Consider the following 9223-nt stretch of genomic DNA (forward strand, 5'->3'; position numbering starts at 1 on the left):
CATGATGTCTCTGATTCCTTGGTATCTCTCCCAGGTTAATCCCTCCTCCGGTATGATAGACCTGAGTCTCGTCCTGGAGGTGGGGTTGCTATCTTTATAAAAAAAACTCTCTTCCTCACTCGCCCTGCACTGCCCTCACCTCACCCCCAGGAATACCTTTGGCTATGGCTTCCCCTTCGCTCCCACCTTTTGTTCATATGTGTGTTGTACCGTCCACCAAACAGTGATGACTCCATCTACATCTCGCTGTCTGATAATATGGACCAACTTCTATCTACCCATCCCCACTCTCTCTTCCTCATATGTGGTGATTTCAATTGTCACCATGCCAGTTGGCTGGGTGTGGGTACCTCTCTCACCAGCCATGGCTCCTCAGCAAAGGACTTCTGCGACTCACTGGGACTGACACAATCTGTCAATTTCCCGACCCGGATCTCAGTCAACGGAGCATCTTCTCTTCTGGACTTGGTTATGACTAACTTCCCTGAGAATGTCTGTTGCTCTTCTTCTGCTCCAATCGGCTCATCTGATCATGTGCTTGTTAAAGTGGACATCTCTCTGACCATTCTCAGAGAGCCTCCTCAGCGTCGACAAGTCTGGCATTTCACTCACGCCAACTGGCACGGTCGTCAAGCAGCCATCAATCATCTGGACTGGTCTCCCATCTCTACCGCCTCTGACATCAACTCATCCTGGGAATTCTTCCAAAGTAAATTGCTCTCTCTCATGCACAGATTTATCCCATCTCGTCTTCAGTTGCCATACCCTTCCTCCCGTCCATGGTACATGGAATCTTGTGGTGAGGCTGTTGCCCAGAAACAACTTGCTTTCGTCTCCTGTAAAGCAAATCCAACGGAAGGAATCTCATTTCCTTTCAGAAAGCCCGAAACAAGTGTGTGTCCACCCTCAGGAGAGCCAGGAAACAATATCTCTCCGTTCTCAAGAACGAACTCTCTTATCTGTCTCCCTCTTCCAAATCCTGGTGGCATCTGGTCAAATCTGTTTCTGGTGTTTGTTCCCCCTCCATCCCCTCCCTCACCTCAAATGGCTACACCGCTGACTCCGCACGTGAAAAACTGAATGCCTCAACTCTGTGTTTGCCTCTAAATCTTGTATCCCAAACCCATCCCTCTCTGTACCCACCATACCCAGTCATACCCAGCTGCTCCTGGACTCTGTGTCCTTTCCTCCTGACAAGGTGGAAAAGTTTCTGTCAGCCCTCGACTCTGATTCTGCAACTGGACCTGACGGCATCAGCCCACGGGTCCTAAAATCCTGTTCTTCCGCTCTTTCACTCCCTCACTCTGTTCTCTTCACCATCTCTTTTGCTCAAGGTCATCTGCCATCTGCATGGAAATCAACCAACATCACCGCTTTGCACAAAAAAGGTGCAAAAACAGATCCTAGCAACTACAGACCAATCAGCCTTCTCCCAATTATCAGCAAAGTCATGGAATCCATCATTGCTTCGGATATGAAATCTTTCCTCTTCTCCAATGGCTTGATCTCTGATCATCTATTTGGTTTCAGACCTGGTCACTCTACTCTGGACATGCTGCTTCTGCTTTCTCAACAATGGATGGAGGTCCTCCATGTCAAACAGGAAATTAGAGCTGTCTCCCTTGACATATCACGTGCCTTCGATACGGTCTGGCACCCCGCTCTGCTCACCAAGCTCTCCTCCTTTGGTATCCATGGAAATCTCCACGCATGTCTGGCGGACTTCCTCTCTAGTCATAGTCAACGTGTGGCCCTGAATGGGTTTCTCTCATCTCCTCTTCCTGTTCAGGCTGGAGTTCCCCAAGGCAGTGTTCTGGGCCCTGTGCTTTTTCTGGTCTTCATCAATGATCTCTCTGACTCTCTTGAAAATCCTCTCTATCTCTTTGCTGATGACTCTACTCTCTGTCGCTCCATTCCTCATCCCTCAGATCGGCAGTCTGCAGCCTCCTCACTCTCTGCAGACCTGGACAAAATCACAGACTGGGCAAACGAGTGGAACATGTCTTTCAATCCTGACAAATCTCACACTCTTACGATGTCTCTCCGAAAAGACCGACTGGACAACACTCCCATCCACTTTCTGAATAATCCTCTCCAAGAAGTTCTGTCACTCAAGCTTTTGGGTCTCACTATCTGCCATGATCTTTCCTGTGAAAAGCACATTTCAAATCTGGCCTCCAAAGCCAGTCGCCGACTGGGCATCCTCCGTCGTGCGAAGTCCTTCCTTGGCACACCTGAGCTCCTCAACACATACAAGGCTTTCATCCGCAGCTCAATGGAATACTGCTCTCCCCTCTGGGCTGGTGCTCCTGCCTCACACCTAGCTCGTCTTCACGCTGTTGAAACCAAAGCATTCAGAAACATTGGAATCTCCCGCGATGAAGCTAACTCCAAGGGCCTTTCAATCACTCACCGCAGGCAGGTTGGTGGTCTTTCCGTCTTCTACCGACTCCTCTCTGGCCTTGCCCCCCCAGCTCTCTCTGGACGCTGTCCCCCAAATATTCCTACAGGTCGCACAAGATCTGCCTGCAACCCTCTTATGGTTAAACTGCCAAAATCAAGACTCTCTTCTCACCTTCACTCCTTCATTCCTCTTTTCTCCCGCCTCTGGAACAAACTCCCTCACTCTCTTCAATCCCACTCCACCGTCCAGGTCTTTAAAACAGCTGTTCAGCACCATCTCTTATCTTCCCCCATCCAAAACCTTGATCTTTTCTACCCCCGCTAATTTCACCCCAAATCCACTTTTTTGAAATACCAACTTCTGTCCTGGAAGTCCTTGGTGTCCTTGTGTTTTATACTTCTCCAACCCCCCCCCCCCCCCCCACCCCTTCCCACGCCTCCTCCCCCCAAGCCATCTCCCTCCCACACATCTCCCTGCTCTCAAATGTTGTGTTTGTGTGCTTCCCCTTCTCTCCCCATCCTGTCCTCCGCTTCCTCTTTTTATATATTTTGTTTGTCTGGTTGATTTGTTTGTGATATAAATGTTAGCTCTTTCACGAGCCTCGATTCAGTATACAAAAAAAAAGAAAAGGAGTTGCCATATTGCAGCTGTTTGTACAGGAGTTGCCATATTGCAGCGGTTCGTAGGTGTTGTCATATTGCAGCGATTCACACAGGCATTGCCATATTGCAGTGGTCCGTACAGGCAGTTGCCATGTTGCAGCGATTTGTAGAGGCGTTGCCATATTGCAGCGGTTCATCCAGGAGTTGCCAAGTTGCAGCGATTCGTACAGGAGTTTCCATATTGCAGCGATTCGTACAGGCGTTGCCATATTGCAGCGGTTCATCCAGAAGTTGCCAAGTTGCAGCGGCTCGTACAGGCGTTGCCATATTGCTGCGGTTCTTCCAGGAGTTGCCATATTGCAGCGGTTCGTCCAGGAGTTGCTATATTGCAGCAGTTCATCGGTGCAATTTGTACAGGCATTGCCATATTGCAGCAGTTTGCACAGGAGTTGCCATATTGCAGCGGTTCATAGGTGTTGCCATATTGCAGCGATTCGTACAGGCGTTGCCATATTGCAGCGGTTCGTCCAGGTGTTGCCATATTGCAGCGATTCATACAGGCATTGCCATATTGCAGTGGTCCAGACAGGCAGTTGCCATGTTGCAGCGATTCTTAGAGGCGTTGCCATATTGCAGCGGCTTGTCCAGGAGTTGCCAAGTTGCAGCGGCTCGTACAAGCGTTGCCATATTGCAGCGGTTCGTACAGGCATTGCCATATTGCAGCGGTTCGTACAGGATGTGCCATATTGCAGCGGTTCATACAGGAGTTGCCACATTTCAGCGGTTCGTAGGTGTTACCATATTGCAGCAATTTGTACAGGCATTGCCATATTGCAGCGGTTTGTACAGGAGTTGCCATATTGCAGCGGTTCGTAGGTGTTTGCATATTGCAGCGATTCGTACAGGCATTGCCATATTGCAGTGGTTCGTATCGGCAGTTGCCATATTTCAGCTGTTTGTACAGGAGTTGCCATATTGCAGCGGTTTGTAGGTATTGCCATACTGCAGCGATTTGTACATGTATTAACATATTGCAGCTGTTTGTACAGGAGTTGCCATATTGCAGCGGTTCGTAGGTATTGCCATATTGCAGCGATCCCTACAGGCATTGCCATATTGCAGCGGTTCCTAGGTGTTGCCATATTGCAGCGATTCGTGCAGGAGTTGCCATATTGCAGCGTTTCGTATAGGCATTGCCATATTGCAGTGGTTCGTAGGTGTTGCCATACGGCAGCGATTTGTACATGTGTTAACATATTGCAGCTGTTTGTACAGGAGTTGCCATATTGCAGCGGTTCATAGGTGTTACCATATTGCAGCGATTTGTACATGAGTTGCCATATTGCAGCGGTTTGTAGGTGTTGCCATATTGCAGTGATTCGTCCAGGCATTGCCATATTGCAGCGGTTCGTAGGTGTTGCCGTATTGCAGTGATTCGTACAGGCGTTGCCATATTGCAGTGGTTCGTACAGGAGTTTCCATATTGCAGCGATTCGTACAGGCGTTGCCACATTGCAGCAGTTCGTACAGGCGTTGCCATATTGCATCGGTTCGTACAGGAGTTGCCATATTGCAGTGGTTCATGCAGCAGTTTGTATTGCTAACTCACCTAACAGATACATTTCTGTAGTTTTCACAGAAACGTATCAATAGGTATCATGTATGCCCAGCTCATGATTTGTTCATTGATTTTCAGATCCAGCAGGCTGAAACAGTTGCTGATGGTGATATTCCCGCAACTTAAATTCTACTCTCTGCCGAAGAAACCTTCCAGTTAGATGGTATTCATTGAATACCTTGCACTAGTCTTGCAGCCGAATAGCTGTCGCTATACACCACTGGCACAGAAACCTCCGGTCCGAGTGATGCAGAAGAGTTGAGAATGCCAGTCAAAGCAGATGTGTCTCTTCATTCCATTTTAATGTCTGCTCTGATGCTTCTTGGGGAATTGGCTGGAAGTGAAGGTATGCAGGGACCTTGGCATCAAACGTCATGCAATTTCACTGTTGAGGCGGTGAAAAATCTTATCCCAGTACCCTGTACAACATGCTGGCCTGGGTCATCAGTGCTTCTGCTGGAGCTACATTTGATGGATATGTTGAGGTGCCCGATGTATTCCATCTAAAACTGATGTTGACACTACAGGACATAGTGTACCTGGAAGCTACATCCACATCCATTTGCTAAGCTGCCTCACTAATAGCTACATCCATTCACTAAGCTGCCTCACTAATAGCTACATCCATTCGATAAGCTGGCTTACTAATAGCTACATCCATTTGCTAAGCGGCCTTACTAATAGCTACATCCATTTGCTAAGCTGCCTTACTAATAGCTGCATCCACTCACTAAGCTGCCTTACTAATAGCTACATCCACTTGCTAAGCTGCCTTACTAATAGCTGCATCCACATCCATTTGCTAAGCTGCCTTACTAATAGCTACATCCATATCCATTCGCTAAACGGCCTTACTAATAGCTACATCCACTCGCTAAGCTGCCTTACTAATGGCTACAGCCACTCACTAAGCTGCCTTACTAATAGCTACATCCACTCGCTCAGCTGCCTTACTAATAGCGACATCCACTCGCTAAGCTGCCTTACTAATAGCTACATCCACTTGCTAAGCTGCCTTACTAAAAGCTCAATTCGCTAAGCTGCCTTACTAATAGCTACATCCACATCCATTCGCTAAGCTGCCTTACTAATAGCTACAGCCACTCGCTCAGCTGCCTTACTAATAGCTACATCCACACCCATTCGCTAAGCTGCCTTACTAATAGCTACATCGACAATTCATCTGTTTTTAGTTTAACAATCAGGGGATAGCGCGAACGCAGTCCCCCACTACCACAAATTGTACAGTCGAGTTTCCCACATTTGGGGAAATCGCAAGGGTCAACCCACCCGGAGTGCAATGGGTGGACCTCGCCCTAAGAACACCACCTTAATGATCATGGTATTTCTCCTGTCAGGTAAGTATGAGTTGTTTACCCCACGGTCTCCCTTGTCCTAGTGCGAGCACCGCCTTACTTTACCAGGACGTATTCAACACTTTTCCCTGAATATCTATTTAAATGGTGAATTTTGCACGATATTTGTAAACAAATCCTAATTGTAATATTAGGTTCGATATTATGATTTATTTATTTGGATAATTTCTCGCTTTGCTGCTGAGATTGGAGCAGATTATAAACGATTTAGCGACTGGATGCCTTCCGAGGAAGCCGAAATGTCATGACGCTGGCCTGACGTCATGACGCCACCGTGACGTTGTGACGCTAAGTACTGTATCAACGCATGACGCATGATATTGAGTCGCGATTTTCGCGATCTTGTAACAATAATCTATTTGAAGTTACTCCAACGCACATGGATCCTTGTGTTCATAGTTGATGGATGATTAAGACGAGTCGATGTAGGAAAAGGTTTTGAACTTTCTGGTTGAGTTTGCCAATGCGATTGTGTGGACAGTCCAGACCACTGAGCTGTGTCATCGTGGGAACTCCCAGCCGATGAGAGTACGTTTGCTGGTGGGCGCGAGGCCGCCATGTTGGGACTCCCTACGGACCGAAAATTCCACAGTAAACAACGTGGAATAAACATGAATGATTAGCAGGTTGTTTTCGTTTTTATAGCGCTTTTTCATGTTGTCGTGATTACGAAGAGCAGGTTTTAAAATAAACTGAGTTTTGTTTTATCGGGCGTTTTTCCTGTTATGGTGAGTACCAAGATGGCGGCCGGCGCCCAGTTTTTTCAGCAAACCAGTGATCCAGTTATATTTTGATCAGTGGTCCCAACATGACGTGTCCGGAAAATTCTGGTCACGTGATCAGTGCACGCCATTTTGTTTCCATTCATCACGAATCCGTCGTTTCCATTTACGAGAAAATAATGAATATCATGTAGCGGCTACCGCTGGGTTTACACAATCGCCTTGCACCTACCAAGGACGCGGAGCGATCACCATGCCGGGCTAGTCCAGGACGCCCAGCCACGCCCGCTCTCGATTTGCCAGGCCGCGTCCGGGACGCCCGGGCATGCCCGGGCATGCCCGCCCTCGACTTGCCAGGCTGCGGCCAGGACGCCCGGCCACGCCCCCTCTCGCCTTTCCCGGGCAAACGCTCCGGGATAATGTGTGTATATATATTGCTGCCCGATAAACGGGCTTTTCAGAGTACCCGAGTTGTTTTGTGACAATAAAGAAACTCGGACGAATTCCAGCTTTTTGTCGCGTCCATTCTTCCGATTGACGTGGGAGCACAGCTCCTACATTGGTGACCTACCGACATGGACACGGCAGTTGCCCTTAAACTGCCTACCTTCTGGGAGGCTCACGCGGTGGTTTGGTTCGCCCAGGTGGACTCCCTGTTCGCCCTGTGAGGCATCACGGCCGACGACACCCGCTTCCACCATGTGGTAGCAGCGCTCGGTTCAGCCATCACGGCCCGCACCCTGAGCCTCCTCGAGAGCCCGCCAGCCGCTGACAAATACGGCGCGATTAAAAAGCTCCTCCTCGACGCTTTTGCCCTCCCATCGGCGGAACGCGCACGGCACCTGCTCGACCTGCCCGAGCTCGGCGACACGCGCCCGTCCGAGCGAATGGACTACATGCTTTCGCTGCTCGGCGAGCACTCTCCGGCATTCCTGTTCCGGGAGCTGTTCCTCCGTCAGCTGCCTAGCCCGGTACGCCTCACCCTGGCAAGCACGACGATCACGGATCCCCGCACCCTCGCCAGGGAAGCCGACAAGATCTCCGCGGCAGGCCAACGCATTGCAGCAGTGACCTGGGGCCCACCACCGTCCGACGCAACGCCCATGGCGCCCGAGCACCCGGCACGGTCGACGACCGAACTGCCGACGCAATTGGCGGCCGCTACGCCGAGCCGACCACCTCCAGCACGACGACCAGGGCCTCCACCTGACCAAGCGTGGTGTTACTATCATGCCAGGTTCGGACAGAAGGCCCGGACATGCCGACCCCCGTGCACCTTCGGCAGGCCGGGAAACGGCCGGGCCGGCGTTCATTACCAGCCATGAGCGCCGGCCACACGGGCAACTTACTTTTCATCACGGACAAAGCGCCGGACGGCGCTTCCTGTGCGACACCGGCGCCCAACTGAGCATCATACCCACCTCTGATCAGGACAGGCAGTCCGCGGTTTGCGGCCCCTCCTTGGTTGCGGCCAACGGATCGGCCATCCGCACCTTCGGCCCTCGCAACGTCACCCTCTGCTTCGGCGGCCAACGCTTTACTTGGACGTTTGTAACCGCAAACGTGCCCATGGCTCTGCTAGGCGCCGACTTCCTCTGCGCACACGGACTGCTGGTGGACGTCCAACGGCGTCGCCTCATCAACGCCGAGACCTTCAGCTCCCTGGTATGCACATTGAGCAGCTCCGCTCCGACCGAGCTGGCATGCGCCCTCCCGGCGGCGAACGAGTTTGCTCGCCTGCTCAAGGAGTTCCCGGCCCTCACGCAGCCGACGTTTTCGGCCGTCGCAGTACGACATGGGATCGAGCACCACATACCAACCACGGGCCCGCCGGTCTACGCCAGAGCCCGCCGCCTCGACCCAGCCAGGCTCGCCGTGGCCAAAGCCGAGTTCGACGCTTTGGAACACCTCGGCATCGTGCGGCGCTCCGATAGTGCGTGGGCTTCGCCACTACACATCGTCCCAAAGCCAGGGGGCGGCTGGCGCCCATGTGGCGACTACCGCCGCCTTAACGACGCTACCACCCCCGACAGGTATCCGATCCCGCAATCCAAGACTTCTCCGCCCGTCTGGCAGGATGGGTCATTTTTTCAAAAATCGATCTCATACGGGGATATCACCAGGTACCTGTCAGGGCGGCCGACGTCCCTAAAACGGCCGTCATCATACCGTTTGGCTTATTCGAATTCCTACGGATGCCGTTTGGCCTCAAGAACGCGGCTCAGGCGTTCCAGCGCTTGATGGACGGCGTGCTGCATGACCTGCCGTTCCTCTTCGTTTACCTGGATGACATCCTCGTCGCCAGCACGTCCCGGGCCGAGCACCTCCTCCACCTCCGAACACTGTTCGGGCGCCTCAGCGAGCACGGCCTCATCGTCAACCCGGCCAAATGCCACTTCGGCACGACGGCCGTTGATTTTTTAGGCCACCACATCACCAAGAACGGGGCCGTGCTGCTGCCAACCAAGGTCGAGGCCATCACCACGTTTCCGCGTCCCCGC

General features: G+C 51.5%; 1 non-coding gene across 1 annotated transcript; it reads right to left on the reverse strand.

Annotated features, from left to right (window-relative positions):
* Positions 1–5826: 5826 nt before the first annotated feature.
* Positions 5827–5990, reverse strand: LOC137435897 (U1 spliceosomal RNA). The gene has a single exon (XR_010986190.2). It is a non-coding gene; the product is annotated as a U1 spliceosomal RNA (small nuclear RNA).
* Positions 5991–9223: the final 3233 nt, after the last annotated feature.

This window comes from Myxine glutinosa, chromosome 9 (genome assembly GCF_964187855.1).
Source record: "Myxine glutinosa chromosome 9, kmMyxGlut1.1, whole genome shotgun sequence".
NCBI lineage: Eukaryota > Metazoa > Chordata > Myxini > Myxiniformes > Myxinidae > Myxine > Myxine glutinosa.